Source organism: Myripristis murdjan, chromosome 5 (genome assembly GCF_902150065.1).
Source record: "Myripristis murdjan chromosome 5, fMyrMur1.1, whole genome shotgun sequence".
Classification (NCBI taxonomy): domain Eukaryota; kingdom Metazoa; phylum Chordata; class Actinopteri; order Holocentriformes; family Holocentridae; genus Myripristis; species Myripristis murdjan.
Genome location: NC_043984.1, coordinates 13,981,157 through 14,003,724, shown reverse-complemented (window position 1 = coordinate 14,003,724; position 22,568 = coordinate 13,981,157). Strand labels below are relative to the sequence as shown.

The 22,568-nt window shown below is 41.9% G+C and overlaps 1 pseudogene; it reads left to right on the top strand.

The window, feature by feature from the left end:
- The first annotated feature begins 332 nt into the window (after nt 1-332).
- LOC115358985 (proto-oncogene tyrosine-protein kinase Src-like) lies at nt 333-22,298 on the top strand (annotated as a pseudogene).
- Nucleotides 22,299-22,568: the final 270 nt, after the last annotated feature.

Sequence of the window (22,568 nt, the reverse complement as noted above, 5' to 3'; positions counted from 1 at the left end):
GGGGGATGCCACTACTACAGAGTACGTGATCGTGATTACAAATGGACAGATTCCGTTCCTCGGTCGTGATTGGCTGAGGCGCACTCGAGACAGTTGTGAATTTCCCGATAACTGCACACCTGTGGCCGCATAACGGTATATTGAAATTAATGCGCTTCATTAAAAACAGCATATTTTGTGAACGTTTAGTATTCTTTTATGGGTTGTTTTCGGTTATTTATTAAACCGCTAAATTGAGGCCAGGATTTACATCGATTTTATGACAACGAGTGTGTTTTTTTAAATACTACACTCATCGTGCCTGCAACGCTCTCAGCTCGTCCAAATGACAGGTACGGCGTCGAGTATCTTCTTGCTTATTCCACGGTAGGACGTGATTCTTGACACCACCTAGCTGCGTAAAACGCGTAATACAGGCTCCCCTATCATATTTGTGCTCCCATGATTCGTCAGTGATGCACAATCCGTGCCTTTACCCCTCTACGAGGCATGTTTTCACTACACCCCTCGTATTTCGTCGCATGAATTTACCGCGCCGTGTATTTTGCTCTCCGCCGTACTTCCCCAGTGAATACTTTCCAGTAGGTTTGGCGTTTGTCTGGCCCGCTGCAGCCGGCAGTTGTGCCCTCTGCTCCCGAAGGCAATCCCCGTCATGACCTCCTCTCTTTACGCTTCCTAAATTCGCTAATGGGATTTGTCGCCGGTCCGAGGTTTCCACAGCAGCTGTCCATCCCCTTCCAATATCTCTCTAATGAGGACAGCGATAAGGATTTAACTCTCTTGCTCGCTGCGCGTCTCCGCTTTTTGGGCTAAATCTCAAGGACGCGTTAAAGGTGAGTGAATTACAGCCGCCGATATTGGGAGTGTGAGGGGAAACAGCATTGTGTCGAGGGAAAACAGGGGTCTGGGTTGTATCTGCGTGTTTCTCACAAGGATGTTGTAACACACGGCGTTTGGTAGCCCTTCACTGACTTGTGTTTTCATTGTTACACACGGGCCATTCAGTGTTTCTCATGCTTTGGTCAGTGCCACTCAGCAGCCTGTGCCAGGGCTACGTTGTTGACGATTTACACCCCTCAATGAGATGGGTGCTGTAGGAAATATGTGAATGTTCTGCTCTTCCCTCGCCACTATTATTATTGTGGGAGGGGGTTGCTTGTAGAAAAATAAAACCACAATCCATCGAAATTCAAAATGGAGCTGTAACAGCACCTGTTTTGATTCATTCAGGCCGCATATGCGCTGTATGTGGGCTTTAGCCTACGACAAGCACGGCATTGTCGTCTGTTATCCCTTCTCCCATTCACAAAACCCGATTGTTTACGTCCCTAATGTGGATCAATTTGGCAAGCACCGACTGTTGGTGTATTTAAAAAAAAAAAAAAAAAAAAAAAATGTTTATTTATTTTCTCCAGTGGCAAAGGCGTTATCATTCTGACAGCTGCTATCCGTGTAGGCTGCTACTACCCCACCCCTTGTTTCTTTGAATACAGCTTTTCTGAAAACAACTGGTGTTAATCCCTGGAAATAGAATTTTAACTCTGCGGTTAATCCATTTACATTTGGTTTTGGGCTTTGGACAAGTTCCAGCAAATTCCCATTGGGAAGTGGATTCAGGTCTGCTCTGGATGAGACGAAAATGAAAGCCTCCGAGTAAGTCATGGGAGAACTAAACATTGTATTTTTATTTTCCAACTGGACTGCCCTTGGCAAGTGCTCCAATACATCCTTTTAAAACCCTCAGAAATTAGATCAAAATACATCTTCAAATTTTCCTACATTGACCTGTTTTCACAGAATAGTTTACAAGCTGGCCAGCCTTCTAAGAAGCACACTACATACAGTGGGCTGTGATGAGATGTAATGTAGTTTTCCCTTGTACAAGGCAACAAGAGGGCAGACAATGTCCAAATTAAGCAGGCTCTCATGTCTCTTATCAGTTCAACTTCATTATTTCCTAGCTGTAAAACACAAGGGGATGCAGTCAATGACACAATTTTGTCAGCCTAAAAGATGAGTTATAGTTTATTTTTTTTAAAAGTCCCACCATTAATCATTTGTGACCTCTGAAATGAAACCTTTAGCGTGTTCTTTCCAACCAATTGCCACCCTCATGGAAAATAAGTTAATCATGCTGTAGTACTTGTTCCTCATTGCCTGGAACAGTTGAAGCTGAGGCTGCTGCCTGGAGATGAACAAGAAACGGAAGTGAGTTTTATCAGCTGGGGGCCACACTCCTACTCTGTTCTGCTCTTTGCCTGTCCTGTGTGTGTGTGTGTCACTGGAGGAGAGGAGATTAGATGGGACAAGCAGATACAGGCTGGGACTTTCTAGAGTGCAAGGGGTCAGCGAAAGATCCAGGGATAGAGCATGGATAGGATCTGATCGTGGCATTCAGACCACCAAATTGGGACGAGCCGTGAAAGAAATGTGGCTGCAGTGTTTTTCCTTTGGCCCTTTTTAGAGCCCATTCTGTTTGTGACTCAGGTTATATTTAGATGAACTCTGTGGTATATACTCACTCATGTTAGCATCCAGCATACAGTGGGATAAGACACGGATGCTTGTGCACAAATTTACTTGTTGGTCTTGATCTTTGGGAGCCATAGTTGCCTGTAATTGTCCCATTTGACTGAGGCATTGGCTCAGGCTCCTTCTTTCTCCGCAGCATGGTGGGAACCATTACCGTCTGCTGTGACTCACTGAGGTTTGTCATGGCCAAATGTGCTTATGGCCCGACCAGAAACGTGCAGCTAGTGTTTTCTGTTTCAGATGGAGGATAGTAGCCTCAGGTTTGTACAAAGTTTTATCTAAGGCTGGGTTACACGAGATGGTAGGAAAAGCTTTAGCCATTGGAACATCTGGGGAGTCAAAGTTTATGATATATTTATTTAGCACCAACAAAACAGACAAAATTGAGTTCAAATGGAAATAGACTGTCCCACCCAGAGGGTTTAAGCACCTGTGGCTACAAATCGTTGCATTTACAAGACGGAGGAGTAGCTTTCAGGATTGATGTTTGTTCTACATGTAAAGTTGTGATAATATTAGAAATTGAGATCACTTTTCCACAAAATTACATTGTGGCGAATAAAGAAAGGCCACTGTGCCCTTGACCCTGAGCTGATAAAATGTTCTTCACTCAAGAAATAGAGTGTGCTTGTCAATGCCTAGTAAGAGCACAGAGGACAAATTCAACATAATGCAAGTATTGGCAGCATCAACCCTGATGTAATGTCAGTTTCAGTATTGACAATGATAGGTGTTGGGACTTGCTGTTTTGTCAGCCTGCATACCTTTTAGGCATCTGTGATGTCTCTTTCTCTTTCTTATCATTCTCTACAGTATTTCTCTCTCCTGCTCATACACAAACATTGGTTCATATGCAGAGACAATTTATGAGATTATGTAAGACAGTCAACACATGTACTCCGAATGACACTGGCTAGTGGTAAATTAAGTGTAAAAATTCAAGTGCTCTTGAACCCTTTTGTGGTTCTAAGGCAAATGCCACTCAGTCAGCAGCGTTTCAATGAGGCCTCCATTTGTCCTGGTTCATATCTAATCCTAAAAATCTCTCTGCTCACAGCACATGAACACAGGTGTATTCACACAGTCAGCAGTTCTCTTGGCTTGAATCTGCATGTGTTACTTTCCTGACATAAAACAAGACACCACATAAGTACAATGAGGGTGATCCCATAATGCAAGGTGCAAGGAAACAGGAGTTCCTATTGGAAAGAGACTTTGATGTGTGTCCTTGTGTGAAGAAACTGGGCAAGCAGAGCTTTGTTGCCCGCCCCCCCTCTCCCTCCCCTTCCTCCTTTCCTTCCTCCTCTCCCGCCCCCCCACTGCTCAGGTGCCTGTTCTTGTTGCAGTCGCTGGCAGTCAGAGGTGTGGTGCAGTCTGGTTCTCCCACATTCCTCCACGCTTTTGGAGAACGGCAAAGCTCACTACGAACCAAATTATCCCTTCCCTCCTTCACTCTCCTCATCTTAATCCCCTCGGTCCACCTCTCTCCTTCCTCCCTCACATCATTTGCCAGCCCATTTTTCTCCTGTTTCTTTTTTCTTCTTCCTGTGTAAGATCTTTTATACCTATCATTTTTTTTTAACCTATTTCTCCTTTTTTCTTGTTAACTTTAGTCTCATTTTGTGTCATCATCTATTTCTCTCTCATTGCCTGTTTTTTTGTTTGTTTGTTGTTGTTTTTTTTTATCACAATGTGGGAAGGAGTCACATGTTCACAGTTCGTGATGTTTGGGCAGTACGGCACCAAATTAGGAAAAGGTGTGAGGCTCAGCTACAGCGCTAACTCTGTTTATGTTCACTGACGCTGAGGCTTTCAAGGGTACTCTGGTGTGTATGGCATCCTTGGGCTCTGATCAAGTGCCTGAGAGTGTCGGGATCTACTGTTTAACTCTGAGGACATAGATACTACCATTACAGGAGGATCTAGGATCACTCCCTCGTCCTTTATACATTGAATTAGATTAATTTTAAACTCTTCAGTGAAGCACTGATGTCTAGTGATCAGCCATGTTTCTACCTTCACTATCCACCTTGGGGAAGCAGGGTTGCATGGTGACTAGGGAGACTTTTCAACCAGAGGATGGGCGTTCAAGTCCTGTGTTCCAACAAGCATCTGTACTTGAGCAAGAAATTGAATCCCCACCAGCTCCTGAGGCACTGTTTTGTAGCTGCACCTGTGTTCTGACCTCCTTGGGAAGGGGAGAGGTGAAAAGAGAAAATTCCCACTGGTTACGTCATCAGCAGTATCACATTATTATTGTTCTTACACTTTTATTGCATGGGTGTAGTGCCTAATAATTTTTAGACATTCAAAGGGACATTGTGTCCAATCAACTGGAATCTGCAAGTGGACTGAACAATATGGTGAAAAAATATATTGTAATTATTTGATGGATATTGCTGTTGCGATATGATTCACCATTTTATTGGAAAGTCTAATTTGGCATCATAATTGTCAATTTCACTGGAAAAAGACCCATTCCATCTTGAGAATATGATTTGTAGGCCAGGGCATCTCTATAGCACCACAATCTTTCACTCACAGTGGTAGTTTGTTGCATATCTTACCTTTTTCTCAAAAAAAAAAAAAAAAAAACAATGGCAGCTGCAGCAATTTGAATTGCAAATCAGCCATATACGATTTTGATCATGATTTAATTTCAGCCCAAAGTTGTTACATCACTTATTTTAATTGAAGGTTATGGTAGTTGTTTATTGTTTGTTTGTTTGTTTATTTTGTTTGTTTTTTGTTTTTTTCAACTTGTTACCCATTTGTATATCCGGCATTGCCCGTCAAATTGCAGAGTCACATCAACAGTTTCCATTAGCCTTGATGTGGAAACAGAACTGTACTATTGGTTTTCCCCCTCATTTACATCTTTTGCAGTTTCTTTTTTAGCTTTACTTTTGCTACAGGTGACTGAGCAGTACGCTAGTTCAGACGTGAATATGGGTGTCACAGGGAAGGACAGAGGTCAGAGCTTATGGCCCTCAGGGAAAGACGCAGAGAAAGGCTTTCTGCTCTGGAAGCCTTACCTTCACAGTCAGCGTGGGTCAGCTGTTAAGTATAAGACTGCACTTTGAGAGACGTCAAGCTGAAGTAAATGATGAAGAGAAAATCAGCTTGCATATATGATGAGGATGTTAACTAGGTGTGATGTTAAAGGGATATTCCATGCTGGAGTTAACAGCAGTGATGTGTTTTTTCTTAGTTTGGCTGTTTGGGATTCAAACACCGCAGATACATCTTGGCTGAGAGGACTCAAAAATATCTGATGTGTGATGGCCTCCATCAGTGTGTCTGACGGGCTAGGGCTGTGACCAGTTATACTGTGTTTCTTCCAGTTCAGTCTAGTTACATTTTACTCACAGAACTCTGTTGTTTTGTTCTCCGATGAACTAGCCTGAGGCAGCACCAGCCAGACCGGAAATACATTACTGGATGTGCTGATATCAAAACTGGCCAGCCTAATCGAGCGGCTTGCCCTGCACACATTGACCCATCTTTTTCTGCAGGCCTCTGGCCTATCTCTGGTGACTCAGTGTTGCACCATGGGATACGTTAACCCCCCACTGGGCTAGATCACATCCTGGCAGGAGTTGGATCAAAGCTTGCATGATCATACACGTATGCTTGAAGTAACTCACACTCAGACGCACACTCACACACACACACACACACTCATTGGCTTACCGTACCTCTACACACACGGATCCACCCACACATCTCACACAGTAGGATCCTTCCTTATCTGTGAAAATTCCCATACCTGTGTAATTGTGTTATGCTTGCACATTACACTTACAACACCCACTAAGCCGCAGCTGTCCATGCACTCTATACAACACCCACATGTTCCTTTTACATCTATTCCCAGTTCCTTACTTCACTGTCCTCTGATAATAACCCTCTCTGCCCTGTCTCGGTGTACTGGAAACACGCAAACACATCATGCATGTGTTTGAAATGGGATGTGAGAGACACATTCGTGTCTCTCACATCCCATCATAAATGTGTCTCGGTGTTAGTGTGTAGAGCCCCATTTCTCAGAGACTGAAGAACAGCTGCACACACACTACACATAGAGCACATACACACTGTCTGGAGCTGAAAGCGCCACTATTCACAAAGGAACAAGGCCAGCCCATGTGTGTGTGACTGTCTCTGTTTCAGCTGGCCTGAAATAGCCAGTCTCGCAGTGAGTCACCCCAGAATACCCAAAAGGAAGGACCGGGATTGGTGTGTGCACGACACACTAACTTTCTGGGGGTGCACTTCATTGTCTGGGCCTGTTTGTCTTTGTGTGTGCTTATGGTGACAGTACTTTCCTGACTTGTTGCATTTGTACCATAATAGTTGTATTCAGCGTCAGAGTAGGCAGGAGAAGCAAAGAGAAGCACAGAGTATAATTGCCTGAAGATGATGAAAGAGTTTTTGTCCTTGTCAAACAGAACCCGTGTTAACACTCGGTTTCATTACAGCCCACAGCTCCTTTGTTTGAAGATGTGTTTTCCTTGTAGATCCTTATTGATTCAGAACAGATTGAATCAACAGATTGGATGACCTTCAATGTATGTGTGTTGACTGTTTCAAGGTGTTCCGCTCTCAGAGTATTTGCATTCTAAACGGTTCCAGCCAAACTTGGAAAAGCTCCAAGGATACTATGGAGGGACAGGAGGGACAGAATGAATGAGAGGCTCACAGCAGTAGGGGAATTTTAATTTGGGAAAAGAGAATGAATAGAAGCTATCTCACTAGGTTCCTGTTTCACCAGTCAATTGACGTTTAACTGGCTGAACTGAAGGCGTTGATTCAAATCAGAGGCTTTCAGCCCCTGTTGGAACACATTTAAAAGGCAGTTATTTCGAATTTGACATATGTCATAGTCAAATGAAGATCACAATGAGTCATGATTGTTCATAATGAATAAAGCGAATGACTAACCTTTCTAAGTGAATAATCAAGCCACAAGTCAACCTCAGTATTAGGTGTCATCTTACCGTACGGTTCTCTTCCAGGTCTGCACATGGGGGCAGGCAAGAGCAAGCCCAGGGAGCCGGGCCAGCGCTCGATGAGCGTGGATGGCACCATCGGCACAGGCTCAGACAGCGGGCACTTCCACCACCTGGGCCCCGCTCAGCAGACTCAAACCCCTAACAGAAGCCCGGCTGTGGGAACTGGCAGGCGAGGGCATCAAGGGCAGCACCAGCATGCCCCAACAAATACTCCTGAGCTGGCTCTCTTTGGAGGGGTGGACCACACCGGCACGGTGACCTCACCTCAGAGAGGACCTCTGTCAGGTAGGCAGCACACTGCCAGACTGGTTAGTTGTAGTGATAATATATAATGTTACATTAAATGCCACGAGTCACTAATTTACAGAATACAATTTGTTTGCAAAAATCAATTTCATATTTGGGAACTTGGGACTTCAGGAATTTGGGACTGTGGAAGTGAATTACATATAAATAAGAATTGTTCAGCTATTAGAAACTGTCAAAGGATGAGACAGACTAAAGAGTTTGGTCTCAAGTTAAATTTCCCATTTTAAACAGAGTAAAAAACTGAGTTAGTAGTGCTGGGCAATAAGAATAAAATCAAATATCAAGACATTTTTTACCAAATACTTAAATACCTAGGCAAGTGGAGACAAATAACAGAACAGCTAGAACAGGCGAATAAGTTCAGAAGATTGCATCCTTTCACTGAAATGCAACCTTTAAAACCAGGAAAAGACACCACTTATGTCTTATCACCATATTACAATATCCAAAATCCCAGATGATATCTAGTCTCCTATCACAGTATCAATATGCTGCCCAGTAGTGTTCTGTGATATGGACCAAATCTATCATGTTACTGATGATCCAACAGTATATATCACAATGGTATGTTTTCTGTAATTCTGACAAATATACAAAATATATATACAAAATAACCAAATGCATCATGACTACTTTTTGATAATCCTGTCAACTAAATACAAATGAAAGGCACGTTTTTTTACTTTCCCTTCTATCCAAACCACAGCCAAACAAACAACAGAAGTACCCCGCTTTTTTAAGTAGATGTTCCTCATCTTAGTGGGGATGAGTCCTCCTGTATATCGGATTGTTGTGGGGTGTTTTGTTCTGTGTAGTTCTCCATTATTCTGTGTTATTTGAGCCCACTTGTACTATTGGTGCATCCAAGACAAGGAGGAGCAAGATTCTGACCTAAAACAACAGTGATAGGAACGACAGACAGACATCTCTATTGATTGACATTTTTTTTCACATCCCATGATATATACCGTCATATTGCACAGTCCTGCCACCCAGTCCTAACAGCTAGAAACCCAGACTAATTTTTATTTTGTCCACAATGTTTTGTATGTGTCAAGCGTGGGTTTTACAGGAGAACCTAATGACCTGACAAAGCATAAAATGCAGAAGCCTATAGAAAATGCCAACTGTCCAGTGTTAAGATGTGCAGAAGTGTATGATGGGAACAGATTTTGCAGAACTTGATAAGAACCTTGGCGTAATTTCAAGTGCACTCATCAAGTTGCTTTTTAGGGTTTAAAAATCTAACACTGTTCCTGTGAGAAGAGAGAACTGATGCACAATGAGTCATACTCATCCAATCTGAAAATCTAGTTGAAAGGTTTTTTTGTTTGTTTGTCAGCACTCAGACAGACTAAAAACGCCTCTGGTTGTTTGATTTTTGAAGCTCATCAAATCACACCATCCAGGTTTTACATAAGACATTAAACTATAATGTGTCTAGACTCGCCAGATGGTTGGGTTAATGTTGCTCCATCAAGAGAGCCTTGTGGGCTGTGTGCCTATCAAGAACGCTATTGCCGGCCCCCCTTCTCCCAAGCATCTAATGAACCGATCGATGATTGGCTGGAGAGTTCCCAGCTTCAGATCACAGGCTTATTAAAAAGTAGAGATGGAAAGCTACACATACACATACTCACAGAAAATAGAAAGCCATTGATATGATTGCTTTGTCCTTCACGGACGATCAGGCACTGACAGTCTCAATGTCGATATTTCTCATTAGGCCTTGGTGAATTGTTTCATACAGAAATGGAGCAGGGGCAAAATATTTCAAAAAGATTTCTGAGTGTAGTGTGGTATGGTGCTAGAACAGAATGAGTTGCTATTATTGGCTAGATCTCTGTTGTGGAACTAGTTAATGGAAGTTATTGTGAACGGAGCTTAAGGGGAAGTACCACTGCCTTTAATTACATCCTTCCCTAAACACATATCCTGTGTGTGTGTGTGTGTGTGTGTGTGTGTGTGTGTGTGTGTGTGTGTGTGTGTGTGTGTGTGTGTGTGTGTGTGTGTGTGTGTGTGTGTGTGTGTGTGTTTCTGTTTCTGTTTCTTGTAGGAGGTGTCACTACATTTGTGGCACTGTATGACTATGAGTCACGGACAGCGTCTGATTTGACCTTCAGGAAAGGTGACAGGCTGCAGATTGTCAACAACACGTAAGAAATAACTAGTATCTGTCTCTCTGTGATGCCACAGCTAGAGGTGGGGTGTACAAAGTACACATATTTCAATTCACATGAATCTAAATGAAAAGTTTTGTGGACTCGTATATGAACATGAATGCACATGCAGTTACACAGGTGTCCTGATTTGAATGAACACACACACAGACACGCAAACAGTGACAGATAGAGCTGATAACTGTGGACCGTGACAGACAGCAGTGTCTGGTCCTCCCATCTGTTGACTAACACGGAGCAGAACGGCACTTTGGTAATTCATTCTGTTCCTCAGAGGGAACTAATGTCTTCAGTGTTTTTAGACGCTTTATAGAACTTGTCATAACAAATGTGAAATTCCCGTTCCTTACATCCAAACACAGAACATCTTATTAATATTCAATTTGTCTCTAAAATGTGTTTTCATTAAGTATAGGACATGAGTGTGTGCTATAGTGCACTATTAAGGGACAAAGAAAAACTCTTGGATATGAAGCAGCACGGTTATTTCAGTGGTAGGAAGTGAAAAATGGTTTGTGCATTTAAAAGCCACCATTTCCAAGAGAAGCATCTGGACCCATGTAGTTCCCATGCAGGTGTTCAAAATCAGAACAATGGTATTTTTTCTGTGTTCTCCTTCCATAGCTTTCTGCCATAAGTCTGGTCTGGTGTTCTTTATCTATAGTCTGGTACTATATAGTGGGGCTGAACAATATACTGAATTCACATTAATGCTGCTTTTCTCGACAACACAGTAGCTACATTGCAAAAGGGAATTAGGCACTGGAGCAATTCATTTTATTGTACATGCAATCAAAGAGTGAGAGGTAGAATGACAAGTGTGCCTGGCAGATATGCCTCACAATCTAGAAATGCCATTTAAAATGAGGATATTGTTATTAATGGAATGCATAATGGGAAGTATTTCTACAATCTGCCACTGTAGAGCTACTCACAGCATTGCAAACCATATTAAAATGTAATGTAAACTTAAAACACATCAGTCAAAAGAATGACAATATCATGCAGCCCTACTGCATAGTCCTGCGGCATATTCAGCTCCACCGCTCCTCTGTCTGTGCTGTGCTGCTTGCGTTGCTGTGTCTTCCTGCTGTGTTTTGATGTGTCTGCTGTGTGTGTTATCTCTCCCTCTCTCTTTCTTTCTCTCTCATGCTTCATGGTTTTCTCCTAGGAGAAAGTACAGCTTCAGGTCAGTAATACTTACTGCAGTAAAAATCTCAAACACAACCTCTCGTTCACAGTCCCATTGCTTGGATTTTCTTGATGATATCCATGGTGTAACTGCTAAATAAATGAACTGGTCACTGTAAGTCACTCTGGTTATAAAGCATCAGCTAAAATGCTGAAAATGTGAACTGTGAGAATGGAAGTGCAATAATAGATGCCTCTGTTTTCTCTGTCTTCAATCTGTTTTTCCTCACAACATCACCGTGCACTTTGGTGTAGGATGTGTTAGGTTTCATCTATCCTCTCCTTTGTGATGGACACTCACAGTTAAACAATATAGAAATTCCAACTTGTATCAGAAATAGATTTATATGGCTGGGTAATATGGCCAAAAACTTTATCACAATAAAACTTACCATACCAGTTGATATCAATAATTATCTCATTGTATGTCAAATAATTATTATGTCACATTTAAAGGCTGCTTTTTGTTTCTGAGAGAAGAAGCGAGAAGGATTGTTATCTCATTTAGACTACCAAAACAATACAGCATGTAGTTCCTGTGTGTGTGGTGTGTTTCTCCTCTTTGTGCCGGGTGTGCAGCCGGACATTTCTCTATTCTTACCACATGATTGGCTGTTTGTGTGTCATTTATGTGCCTGTTTTCTACAGTATTATTGCCACACAGTTGGATTCTTGTGCCTCAGTCCTATAATTATGGTGAAATTTATCAACATTTTATCAAACATTTTTTTATATTTATATTGAAGAAAAATATATTGTAATTATTATTATTGTTTTGGTGCCCAGCCTTATAGACTTCTCATTAAGCCGTGCCAAATGAAGACTCTGGCGTGAGGCCCCAGTCTAAAGTGTCCCACGCAGCAGTTACTTTACTATCGGAAAGTTCATGTTTTTTCAAGTGTAATCTGTGAATTCAACTGAATACATCACTAGACCTCTGGACCAAGACATTTTTGTAAGTAACATCACAGTAAGTTTTGTGATTGTGGTGTTGTAATCATTTCTCTATCTCGCTCTCTCTCTGTCTCTCTCGCCCTCTGTCTCTCTCATCTAGGGAAGGGGACTGGTGGCTGGCTCGTTCTCTGACGACAGGAGAGAGTGGTTACATCCCCAGCAACTATGTGGCCCCATCCGACTCCATCCAAGCAGAAGAGTACATCACCCTCTCGTTCTCTCACTCTCCATCATGCTTACTTTTTGCCACAAACATCCTAGGCTGTTTTCAGTCCAGCACCAAAATGTAGTCTCAGTCTTGTTATAGCATGAATGATCTGTAGTTGCTTACATGGCAAGTGTGTTTCTACGAGGCGTAGTGTAAGGCATACAAACTAATATGAAGCATAGACCCACTGTGTCCAGATATACCATCCTGACAGTCCCATATATTGCCAGTCCAAAAGTAGCACTGGCTGCCTGCTCCAGCCGCTCAGCGGTTGCTTCTCACTGATCTTATTCTCTGTGGCCCACTTTGGCAGGTGGTATTTTGGGAAGATCACTCGGCGCGACTCAGAGAGGCTCCTTCTGAGCTTACAGAACAGACGAGGAACTTTCCTGGTGAGGGAGAGCGAGACCACTAAAGGTGAGAGAGTACTTCAGGAACAGACGGGCACATCACCCCTGAAGTCATTATCAAGACAGTTCAATTAGCACAACCGCTGTTCTGGTGTCAGTTCACAATAATCCATTACATCAGTGGTTCTTAACCTCTTTGACGAGCGGAAATGTATTGAACGGTGAACTTTAGAAGTAAATGATTTTTACTCTCCCATATCAAGCTGTATTAATTAAAAAAAAGCCTTGGGGCAAACACATGCAGTACCACTCACTTCTCAAGAAAAAAGCCACTACCAAGGGTTAAAAGTGTGATAATGAAATTTTGTATGAGAAATATATTTGATCAGATCCCCTAAATCGTCCTACATAGTTCCTGAAATCTTGTTGTGACCTTGGTGTGACTTCTGACTTTAAGGCATTACATCACCATTGCCAGACGGCCATCTTGGTAGGCAGACAGCAGGTGAATGGATTAAATTGCAGTGATTGTAATCAAGCAGCAGGATCAGCCAATGAATTATGTGTCTGTCAGTGCACCATGTTGTTAGGAGATTCATGCGGCATCATAAGACAACTGTGAATACAAAATAGGCTGGATAGTTACAAACCTGAGCTTTTTATTTTGTGCTCAGTGGGCCTTTAAAATCTGTGAAACAAGTAAGAGAAAATGCTTTGAGTTTCTCTGGGTCCCTGCAGCTAGATCATACTCTGTGCAGCAGATGTGATCTTACTTTGAGGAGGTAGATCTTCAGGGACTCAATTTGAATGAGGCAGAACATTCTAATTAAGTTATTATTTGCTAACTTGCAAATAGGCTTGTGGCACTCTATCTTTGTTCTCTAAGCCTTTGGCGGAGTTGTGCATCTCTCTGTAAGTACGCAGTTGGCGTCTAGTCCCTGTGACGTAGGTACGGTCTTTAGGGGTTTGTTTTGGAGGAAGTGGGGAGAAAGGGAAAGAGTGGAGCGGAGTGGGGCTTGTGAATGGATAGGGGTGAATCACGTTGTCAGAACTAGGTCAACCTAGGAGGGTGCTGGATTTCCCCCTGGCTATAAATCTCTGTTCCAGCACATGCACGCATGCACATGTACACACACAGAGGGAATGAAAGAGTGGCATGAAGAGAGAGGGTAGAGGAGGAAGAACAGGGGAGATGTGTGGGAAAGGGGGTGGATCAGAAGAGAGGGATGGGATGGGCAGTGGTAGAGGGTGTTGTGGCCTTGGGGTGCATCAGATGTAAGGTTCACACTGTAGCTGAAGCGTGATGTTCATATATGGTATAAAGCGTGAATCATGTTTTAATATGCTAGAAGCTTTCCATCATCTGTCGGACTCGTGCCTCAAGGCCAAAAGCACACAACAAGTTGTGCTTCAGAAAAAAAAAAAAAAAAAACTAAATAAACAATAATAATAATAATTATATATATATTATAATTATAATATTATGACACATATATATGCTCTGTGTGTGTGTGTGTGTGTGTGTGTATATATACAGCATTTGTGTGTACGTACGTATGTATGTTTGTGTGTGTATACACATGCTGTGTGCATGCAGCTGATGCAAGACTTTCGTCATTAAATTAAGATAGTTTGCTGTGATTGACAACTTATTCGATCTGATTCAAATTGTTTTGAGACAATGTACCCCACTTATGTTATACTTACGAGTTTTAAGCAAAAATGAATTATTTGTTAAGGCTAATAAATATTTGCAAATAGTATTTGACCAAGGTCTGCTTTTTAGCGCCCAAATTTAAATTATGTAACAGTTCTTCTTATGTATGTTTCTATGCATAAGCTGCTTGTTCTTATGCTCTGTCAAACACACCAGTCAAGTGCAATGAACATAGTTTTTGGAAAGCAGCTAAACAGACAAAGTTAATTATTATCATTCACTTGCTTTGTGAGTTTAAACTTTACATAGGAGTGGCCCTTTGACAAGAGGTGAACTGCCTAGTGGAGTTTCCGGGGCCCTCTTGAGGCCAACAGGACCCTACACAGTAGCTAGGAAGCACCACTTTGCAACCACCATACAGGTCCAGACACTCTGAATTTGTTATTTGAACCTGTTGTCTGTCTCTGCCTGTTCACAGGGGCGTATTGCCTGTCAGTGCTGGATTATGATAACACCAAAGGCCTGAATGTTAAACATTATAAGATCAGGAAGCTGGACAGTGGAGGTTTCTACATCACTTCTCGTACCCAGTTCACCAGCCTACAGCAGCTAGTCTTCCACTACCGCAGTGAGTACTCAGATGCAGGCATTTATCACCAAAGCTCTAACCCTCACCTCTGATAGTTATAAGCTTTTTTTATGCACGGATGTCTTTGACTTGCCCTCTGACACACTGTTTCTCACCTTCGTCCTCTATCCTGTGCCTTCCTCTTCCATCTCTCTTTCAGAGCACTCTGATGGACTGTGCCATGCTCTAACAGACGTGTGTCCGGTGGCAAAACCTCAGACTCAGGGTCTGGCCAGAGATGCGTGGGAAATCCCCCGAGAGTCCCTCCGCCTAGACCTCAAACTGGGCCAGGGCTGCTTTGGAGAAGTCTGGATGGGTACTGAATACTACTGCTTCCCTTTTTTTTTTTTTTTTGACTCAGAGAATGGCAGATGCAAGATGTTATCACAGCATGATACTTTGGGACACTGAATGCACAAAATATTAAAGACACTTTTCACAACATTCACTGGTGAGGTGAATCCAATCACACAGATGTCACTAATATTTTGAATATTCGGTGCAGTGCACGCCCATTCTGTCTACCTAATTGTTGTTTTAGAGCCATCTAATTGAAAAGAGGAAAATTTGGTCATAGTACTAGGTCTGATCACATCAAATATCCTGTCTCTGCTTCATAAAACAGGTTGTGCCATGTCCTTATTTGGTAATTTCACTGTCCATTCGCACAGGCACATGGAACGGTACAACACGGGTAGCCATCAAGACCCTGAAGCCGGGCACCATGTCTCCAGAGGCCTTCCTTCAGGAAGCCCAGGTCATGAAGAAGCTGAGGCACGAGAAACTGGTCCAGCTGTATGCCGTGGTGTCTGAGGAGCCGATCTACATTGTCACAGAGTACATGAGCCAAGGTGACGCAGGACCCAGTATTTCACTGGGCAGTTTGCACTGACTGTATAAAATGTGTGCTCCCAAACACATCTAGGTGTTAGTTAACATTTAAAACTTATGCATTGTATTCATATATCATATGCTACATTATCCACAGCTGCAGTTTTTCTTCCCTGCCTTCACAGGTAGTTTACTGGACTTCCTTAAAGGGGACTCAGGAAAGTTGCTTCGTCTGCCCTCAACTAGTAGACATGGCTTCCCAGGTAAAATTACTCAAATTGGTGCATACTGCCAAATGCAGGCATTGATTTTAATGCTCCAAAGGATTCAAGTGTCTTTAAATTTTGTTTAAAAAAATATATAATTTCAAAGATCCAGGTGCAAGCATAGAAGTTAAATACACATTGATGATGGCTTGAGTGCTGCAAGGCTGTACTTCCTGCAGTGCCATCCTGCAAGTCTGTTCCTTTTTGTGCACCTTCACCTTTTCACCTTACAGAGACATCCATTTATCTCTATCTGCAGTTCAAATGTGTTGAGCCTATTATACACCTGGGCCAGAGTATTTCCAAATATTTTCAGAGCTTGATTTACTTGGTGCACCAGGTGCGTTTGGTTCAGATTATCATTCAGGACAATTCAGATTAAGGGTCAGTTAAGTTGCCAGTCACAACAAAGGTTACAAATTTACTTATATTTTCCTGTCACAGTCTAAATTTTGTGGTAGTCACTGAAAGTGCAGTATAGGTTAAAACAAATGATGAAACCATATTTGAGAATGTTGGTTTGAAACAGACGTTTTTCTTTCAGCTTATTCTTGAATTTATTTTAAATTGAGATCTCCATTTCATCACTATCCCTTTTGTAATTCCCCCTCTATCTGCTTCCCTGCTTATGTGATTCCTCTCACCTTTTAAAGAGACACTTCACAAACCTGTCTGCCCCCTGGATCACATTTTCCTCTCCCCTACCTTCCCTCTCTGCTTGCTCTAAAAATGCTGCAGTGTTGTTTATCTAGCACTTCTCTATAAAGCGATACCACTTTAAGGAGACAAAAATATTTTTACATCTGTTGTCGGGGCTGTGCAGCTCTGACCCTTGCACTCCTTCCAGCAAGGTTGCTTGTAACATTGTCAACCTTAGAGTTTCAGCTTGTTCCTTGTGTTTTCCTTAAGATGTCATCAATATCTGTAATTCATGCTAAATTCCTTGGATAAAGGATTACAGTTTTTTTTTTTTTTTTGTATAGTGCTTTACAAGATTTTCAAAGACAGCATAAAATGCCTCTTTTCCTTCTCTGTCCCTCCCTCCAGATTGCAGCAGGCATGGCGTACGTGGAGAGGATGAACTACGTGCACAGAGACTTGCGTGCTGCCAACATCCTGGTGGGAGACAACCTGGTGTGTAAAGTGGCTGACTTTGGTCTGGCAAGACTCATCGAGGACAATGAGTACACTGCTAGACAAGGTAAGTTTCCACTACCCCCTCTGAATACCAGGACACTCCATTTCAATTGTAATACATGCAGTATATACAGGAGACACTCTGAGCACAGAGGATTTCAGCATAAAATTCTTTCTAACTCTTACCACCTAGAGACTATCAAATAAACATGTTATATGCTGAGGATTTCATTTTTATTCTGTGGCATGCCGCATACTTGCTCAAATCCAGTATAACTATATCAGTGTTTTAATTTTCCATGATGCTGTAGGAGCCAAGTTCCCCATCAAGTGGACAGCACCGGAGGCAGCCCTGTATGGTCGCTTCACCATCAAGTCAGATGTCTGGTCATTTGGTGTGCTGCTGACAGAGCTGGCGACTAAAGGCAGAGTCCCTTATCCAGGTAATGGCTCCCCTAGTCAGCACAGACTTCTGTCTGTATCACCTGAACAGTGCTCCTCCTATCAAACAAGTGTCTTTCACATGTTTTGACATGTGAGAGACGGATTCTGTCTCACATTACTTGTTTACTTGGGACTCTGCGTTGGCTCCCTGTTGGGTATAGGATTAAGTTTAAAATTCTCACTCTCTTGCAAGGACAGGCTCGTGCATATCTATCTGAACTACTTCAACCTTATTTATCAGCTCATACTCTTAGGTCTAATACACCAAATCTGTTGTCTGTCCCACGCACCCGCCTCAAGACTCGGGGGTGAACGAGCGTTCGATGAAGTGGCTCTTAGCCTGGGGATCGCTCTGCCTGCACCCCCACATTCTGCTGATTCTGTGGGCTCTTTTTAAAGGCAGCTAAAGACAGCTATTTAGACAGCCATTTGCGTAATCCTGCATGCACTAGGTTTGCATTTCAAATGTATTATTTTCATGTACTGCATTCTTCATACATGCTATATTTTAACTTTTGCACCTTAATTTTTTAATATTTGTATTATGCTGTTGTAAAGCACTATGTCACCTATATCTGTGAAAAAGCGCTATATAAATACATTTTACTTTTACTTTTTAATTTTGTGTCTACCTGCGGTAAAATACACACACATTATGCATACCCAGTTTCTTAAGAAGCTAACTAACTACCATATTGTATGTTATGCAATGCAGCCTTTAATCCTCATTTCAAAATTGTCGGTTTAGTATTTGAAGAGAAGTGACACCTCCAAAGGGACACCTGCAAATTGACTGTTAGTATGAAATTCAAATTCAAATATAATGTGCAATTTTTTTTAAAAAAGGATAGTTGGTAATTGAATTGTTGACTGATAAAATAGTCCTTGATTATTATTTATTTATTTATTTTTAAAGTTGATGAAACCCAAATCTTTTAGAGCAGAAAAACATTGTTGCACCGACTTCAGTGGGTTGAAGGTATAAGCACGGTTGCACCTCTGACAACACCTAACATCACTTTTGGGTTTGGTCATAAGTGTGCTCTGTTGGATTTCTGACCACACCCAACAGTGATGTAGGTTTGCCAAATGAGGCAAAATTATCTCACTGCAGCAAGGTGAGATTTTTGTTTGTTTGTTTGTTTGTTTGTTTGTTTTTGTTACCACTAGATGCCAGCCAAAGGTAGATGCTCTCCCTGGGTTTCATGCCCCTTTAATGTAATGATGTTTTTTCCCATAAACATGGATATACAGTTTTTTGCTTCAAACTTGTTAAAATAACTGTGGATTTATTTAGAGGGAGCGATATCTTTACTCCACCAGTCCATTAACATAACTTCCTCTGTTTTTGGCAGGTATGGTCAACCGTGAAGTGCTTGATCAGGTGGAGCGCGGCTACCGGATGCCCTGCCCAGCGGAGTGCCCCAGCTCTATGCATGAGCTGATGCTGTCCTGTTGGAGGAAAGATGCCGAAGAGAGGCCCACCTTCGAGTACCTGCAGGGCTTCCTAGAGGACTACTTCACCTCCACAGAGCCCCAGTATCAGCCTGGGGAGAACTTATAGAACCGTGTGCTGAACTGACCTGGGGAGGACCTTAACACAGAACGATCTGCACTACCGACCTCAGAGAGAGGAGCGCCTGTGGAAGCATCCTGGACAGAGCCTCTGAAACGTACCTGGGAGGAACTTGACAAGAACCTGCAGCGGTTTCCTCAGTGCCATACAGGAAATGATACAGAAGAACCTGGGGAACCTCCTCTCTCACACACTCACTGTTTGCTGTAAGTCCTCCACAGTGCAAACCACCGTGGAGAACCAACAGAAAACATCCTGCAGAGTGGAGGTTCAAGGTTTAACAACATGAGGAGAACAACACGGTTCAACAACATAAGGAACTCCTCCGAAAGGTCCTGCTGGACCAACTCTGGCTCTTGACACGATTCGATCAAAGGACTGCACTTTGGCTGAAGGTTTTGAGGGGTGTGACTGGTCAGCCAAATTAGGATCTGTGGATGAAGTGAGAGGGGGAAAAGGTTGGACCTCCAGTTGAGGAGGGAAGGTCACGGGAGGATATTTCTGCAGGGCTTGAGCTGTTTAGCTAAACCTCCCTCTTTTCCTCTTCTGTAGTGACTCCTCCTTTTACCCACGGTACCCTTCCCCCTTCCCTTCCTTACCCACAGAAGAGCACTGCCACTGTGGCACAGGTGCCAAAGGAAAGTCTGTCTCACAACTCTTTCTCTCTTTCTCTCCCTCTCTGTTTTTCTATCTCTGTTCCTGTTGGACTTTCAGTCTCTCTCTCCAGTTTTCTCAAGTGCTGCTTCTTCAAAGTGTCTCCAAACTACTCAGCTCTGGAACTCTACTAAGCATCTTTATTTTATGTTTACTTGGACGGTGTGTGTCCTGTGGTTCAGGGTTTTGTTCAGTGGCAGACAAACATTCTGGCTTATTTTTTATTTTTATCTTTTTTTGTGATTATCAATAGACATGGCTGTTATAACCGCTATCATGGTAGTGTCAGGGTAAATGTACTTGACAGGCAGGTTCTGTAACACTGAAAATTAGGTAATAGAATATGAATTCTTATTTTTCAAGTTGGACTCACAAGGCCTATATCTTCTTTGATCCTCTTTTTTTTTTTTTTTTTAGCTCTCTTTCTCGACATATGATGATAAATGGCCTGTTTGGCCTGCTGAATCCAACCTCTGTGATTAAGAAAAACATATTTTGATGCAGGTAGTGTTTGAATGCTTTGTGTTTTGATTAACCTTGATTTAACTGGAAAGTTGCATTGAAAAGAATTAGCACTGTCTGGGTGGCACATAGAGCAGAGGTGCAGTCATAGGTTTTCAGCTCAGTTTCTCAGTGGCATAAATGGGGTAACTTCCATGAAACCTTTATGTGGCCCACTAAAAACGATAAGGGACTGAAATGGCTACTGATCATATTACTGTATAACATTCAACTCTACTCAAGGTAGCGAGACTCTGGGTTTGAAAGCCTACTGTGTTCTGTGCCATTAAAAGTCATCTTTCTTTACTGTTGTCCATGTATATAATGTATTATTATTAAGGGGCTTATTTGGGTTTTTAGTTCTTCAACAGATAATCGTTTACCTAAAATTTGCAAGACAATTCAACAGCATCCCCAGTTACAGTTGTTATGCGTTAATAGACAAGACATGTAAATCTGTTATTGATTGCCAAAATGTTTTGTCATTCAGCTGGCATTAGCTGTATCCAGATAAAATATGCAATGCAATCAGGCAGCCCTATTAAAATATATATATATATCAGGTAACCTTAATAAAGCTGTGTTGCAAGTTTTATGACCTCTAAGAACCAGTTAGCATGCTGTCGTGCTGTTCCTATCTTGACCATCAGTTACATTTGTATTTCAACTTGTGTATTTTTTTTTTTTTTTTTTCTTTTTTGGGTGGGGGGGGAAGGGTGGGGGTGTCATAAAAAGAAGAGACTTACATGTACATCTGTGCCATCGACTGATACTGATCTTTATATCATTTTTTTTTTTTTTGTACCATACCTTCTGCCAGTCCTCGCTGTCACACTGTACATACTGTAGCTGTTCTAGAATTGGTTTTGTATCATGTAAGTCCCTTTCAAATGGCTACTCTTTCTTTTGGATTTCACTCACTTGGCCATGATTTGGGTTATGATGTAACTGATGTAGCAACAATAGCTGTAAAGTTGCAGATTGTTGCGAACACTTGCTATGAAACCAATTATCAATATGTGCCATACAGCAATAAGAGGAGAGGTAGCGGTCCATGCTTTTCAACTTTTAACCTGCCAACATCGCAAAATTAGAATCTAAACCGTGATTAATTATGTTGGCTAATTTAATCAGTTGTGTGGATGACTCTGAAATGATAATGAAAAATTAGTAGAACAATTTGGTTTGAGAAGTGACAAAAAAATGAGGTCAAAGTTGTACATAGTATCTTAAACAAATGACTGTGACTATCATGTATTTTGTTTTTGTATTTTTTTTTCCTTCTCTCAAATCAATTGCACCTCATTGCTGAGGTTTCTGACAATATGAAATCATGTTCTGTTTGGAAACTCTTTACCTCTATATCTATCCTAGACAATTGAAGATTTGGCTTGACTTGTGCATTTCAGAGAACATAGCATCACAAAATGCACCGTATGCTTTTAATATTATCAAAATGGTACATTTGGATTCATTGTGAAGAGTCATCTGGCAGTGCTTTCCTCTTTTAGAATGGGAATTACCCCAGTCGTTATGACACAACAAACTATGTGTAAAGTCTTTGGAGAAATGTGGAAGTTGATGGGCTCATGACAAGTATGAGTAAAACCAAGGGTGTGGTTGATTCTCTGTGCCATATAGCAGTGTCTCGGTCAGTTTTTTATAAATCTATGCAGTTTTGGTCTGGCATTCCTGCAACCTTTTTGCTATTTTGTTCTCGAGTCAAAAGGAGACAGTTATCAGAACAGAAGGTGTGAGCATTTTGTAAGGACTTCTTTTTTTGTCTTGTTTTGATGTAACAGGATTGAAAATGGTTATCGTGCCACTTTATGTTGATCTTTAAATGTGCAATAAATTATATTTCAAATGTGTTTTGATAAGTGTGTGTCCGGGTGTGTGCTGTCCTTATACCTACTCGTGTCACCATCTCGGTGCTTGGTCATTAGTCAGCCACATCTGTCAGTGATGCACACGGCATGCCAACATTTAGAGAAGTGAGCATGTGACTTCAGGATCACAAATTCAGAACACCAGATCAGCTGGGAAAATCTAGCTGGAAATTTTTAAAATCCCCGCCCCTCCCCCACCCCTTGTCACCAGCTACTGTCAGTGTCCCCTGAGCAAGGCACCTAACT